Source organism: Heteronotia binoei, chromosome 5 (assembly GCF_032191835.1).
Source record: "Heteronotia binoei isolate CCM8104 ecotype False Entrance Well chromosome 5, APGP_CSIRO_Hbin_v1, whole genome shotgun sequence".
Lineage (NCBI taxonomy): Eukaryota > Metazoa > Chordata > Lepidosauria > Squamata > Gekkonidae > Heteronotia > Heteronotia binoei.
The window spans coordinates 9,616,609-9,620,133 of record NC_083227.1 but is presented as its reverse complement, the minus strand read 5'-3'; the positions used below and the strand labels follow the sequence as shown (position 1 = coordinate 9,620,133).

Below are 3,525 nucleotides of genomic sequence, written 5' to 3'. Positions count from 1 at the left end.
CTCATCCCCTCCCTGCCACAAATTGTCTTGGCCTTTTCTTGCTCTTTAAGGTGCTACTGCTCCTGCAGTGAAAAGGCTTGTAAGGCCTGACTCTCAAGATATTTTTAAAAGGCTTTTTTAAAAAGAAGAGGCTGAGCTATATCTGAAAGAAGCATGTATGGACACGGAAGCTTATACCCGGGAAAAAACTCTGTTGGTCTTGAAGGTGGCACCAGGCTCTAAATTGGCGAAGCCACAGCAAAACTGTGATGTAGCAGCAGCGCCCTCTGTTGTCTGAAGGCAAAAAGGCCTCTTCTTCACACTCGCCTGATTTCCGGGAAAGAGGGACAGCTGGGCACCCCGTTCAGATGTTTTGCATCAAAACATGCCCCTGCAAAGCTCCTATACCGGGGCATCTCCATAGCAACATACATTCAGATCATCTAGTCCAGCAACCTCCCGTCGCTTGAAGTCACAGCTGGGGTCTTACTGCTTCTGTAGCCTGGCCCTTTTCATAGCAAGGGAGTAAAGGTAAAGGTGGTCCCCTGTGTGAGCACCAGCTGTTTCTGAGAGAGTGCCTTTCCCTCATTCTTCTTCTATGGTGGGCCCCTCCACCTTGAACACACAGGCAGAAAATCATTAGGAACTGCTTTAGTCAGGGGTGGCCAAACCTGCTTAACATAAGTGCCACATCAAATAAATACCTGATGTTTGAGAGCCACAGGGAGGGAGGGAGGAAAATAGATGGAGGGAGGGAGAGGTGGAAAGAAAGCAACTTTAAATGCATTTTCCATGCCACCAGCTGGTTTGGCTTGGAGAAGTGATTTATGAAGACAAACGTCTTCTTCAAGCTGACTGATGGGGCAGTAGAGGCTCTGAGAGACACACCATATGTGGGAGGGACAGTGGCTCAGTGGTAGAGCATCTGCTTGGTAAGCAGAAGGTCCCAGGTTTAATCCCCAGCATCTCCCACTAAAAAGGGTCCAGGCAAATAGGCGTGAAAAACCTCAGCTTGAGATCCTGGAGAATCGCTGCCAGTCTGAGTAGACAAGACTGACTTTGATAGACCAAGGCGGGTCTGATTCAGTAGAAGGCAGCTTCGTATGTTCATATGGATTAAGGGGAGGGATGGTGGCTCAGTGGTATAGCATCTGCTTGCTAAGTAGAAGGTCCCAGGTTCAATCCCCGGCATCTCCAACTAAGGGTCCAGGCAAGTAGGCGTGAAAAACCTCAGCTTAAGAGCCATGAATGGGGCTGTGGCTCAGTGGTATAGCATCTGCTTGCTAAGTAGAAGGTCCCAGGTTCAATCCCCGGCATCTCCAACTAAGGGTCCAGGCAAGTAGGCGTGAAAAACCTCAGCTTGAGAGCCATGAATGGGGCTGTGGCTCAGTGGTAGAGCATCTGCTTGGGAAGCAGAAGGTCCCAGGTTCAATCCCCGGCATCTCCAACTAAGAAGGGTCCAGCCAAGTAGGCGTGAAAAACCTCAACTTGAGAGCCATGAATGGGGCTGTGGCTCAGTGGTAGAGCATCTGCTTGGGAAGCAGAAGGTCCCAGGTTCAATCCCCGGCATCTCCAACTAAGAAGGGTCCAGCCAAGTAGGCGTGAAAAACCTCAGCTTGAGAGCCATGAATGGGGCTGTGGCTCAGTGGTAGAGCATCTGCTTGGGAAGCAGAAGGTCCCAGGTTCAATCCCCGGCATCTCCAACTAAGAAGGGTCCAGGCAAGTAGGCGTGAAAAACCTCAGCTTGCGACCCTGGAGAGCCACTGCCAGACAATACTGACTTTGATGGACCGAGGGTCTGATTCAGTAGAAGGCAGCTTCATATGTTCATTGGAAATAATAAAGGATAGGGGGGCACCTTCTCTTGGGGCTCACAGAATTAGGCCCCTGGTCCAATCCTTTTGAAACTTGGAGGGTGTTTTGAGGAGAGGAACCAGATGCTATGCTGCAAATTTGATGCCTCTGCCTAAAAAATACAGCCCCTCCAGAGCCCCAGATACCCATGGATCAATTCTTCATTATATCCTAGAATCACAGAGTTGAAAGGGACCTCCAGAGTCATCTAGTCCAACCCCCTGCACAATGCAGAAACTCAAAAATGCCATCCTTTAAATTCACACGATCTTCATTGCAGCCAGATGGCCATCTAGGCTCTGTTGAAAAACCTCCAAGGAAGGAGAGCCCACCACCTCCTGAGGAAGCCTGTTCCACTGAGGAACCGCTCTAATGGTCAGGAATCCTAGAGTTGGAAGGGACCTCCAGAGTCATCTAGTCCAACCCCCTGCACAATGCAGGAAACTCACAAACACCTCCCCCTAAATTCACAGGATCTTCATTGCTGTCAGATGGCCATCTAGCCTGTGTTGAAAAACCTCCAAGGAAGGAGAGCGCACCTATGGGCATCCGTCTCCATAGGGAATAGGAGTGCCCAGCAGACATTTTCCCTCCCTCCCCCTGCTTTCTGATCACCCTGAAGCAGAGGGAGGGCCTCCAAACTAGGGGATCCCCTGCCCTCACCTGGGGATTGGCAACCCTAGAACTCTGTCCAGTGTGGATGCTCTGAAAGACCCTGCTCCGGTTGGAGAGCGGAGGCAAACCCACTCCCGAGTGTGGAAGCAGCCCAGAGTTCTGGAAGAAATGAAGGGATGGAGGCAGATCCTGCACTGCCTTCTGGATGGGGGGGAGGGAGCTAAGCTAATCTTACCCCCCACTCCAGCCCGCAGCCTCTCAGTTCCTTCTCCACCGTTCCTTACTGCCTCTGACTCCAGTCTTTGGCCAGCTTTGCAAAGGACATACCTAGCGGGCTTAATGTATGTATACAGTAGTAATGTATGGCTGTGAGAGCTGGACCACAAGGAACGCCGAGAGCAGAAGAATAGATGCTTTTGAGCTGTGGTGCTGGAGAAGGCTCTGGAGAGTCCCTTGGACTGCAAGAAGATCCAGTCAGTCAGTCCGAAGGGAAATCAGCCCAGACTGTTCCCTGGAAGGTCAGATGCCGAAGCTGAACCTCAAATACGTTGGCCACCCAATGAGAAGGGCGCACTCACTGGAGGAGACCCCGATGCTGGGAAAGAGAGAAGGCAAAAGAAGAAGGGGACGGCAAAAGATGAGATGGCTGGACAGCGTCACTGATGTAACGAACACGAATTTGAGCAGACTTCAGAGGCTGGTGGAAGACAGGAGGGCCTGGCGTGACTTTGTCCACGGGGTTGCAAAGAGTCGGACTCGACTGTGTGACTAAACAACAAAGTGGGCTTAAACGGGTCTCGATCAGACTCTGCTCTGATCCTAAAGTCCTGCCAGCTTCCTTCAGGTTCTTTGGCCTCTGCACTTGAACAGCTAAACTGGATGTATCATTTCCAGGCAAGGAAGGAACCTTAAAGGTTTAGCGGCTAAAACATGAAACAAAACACAAATATTTGCTGCATAGTGCACGGAAAGAAAAGATTTTAAAAAACCACATGTTCTTTATTGTGCCATTCAACCCCATGCGAGGAGAACTTCACAACAACAATCCACAGAAGCTTCAGTTGAGAAACAGCAAAA

The 3,525-nt window shown here is 50.5% G+C and overlaps 1 non-coding gene across 1 annotated transcript; it reads left to right on the top strand.

The window, feature by feature from the left end:
- Positions 1-1,229: 1,229 nt before the first annotated feature.
- Positions 1,230-1,301, top strand: TRNAS-GCU (transfer RNA serine (anticodon GCU)). The gene has a single exon. It is a non-coding gene; the product is annotated as a tRNA-Ser (tRNA).
- The last annotated feature ends 2,224 nt before the right edge of the window (positions 1,302-3,525 follow it).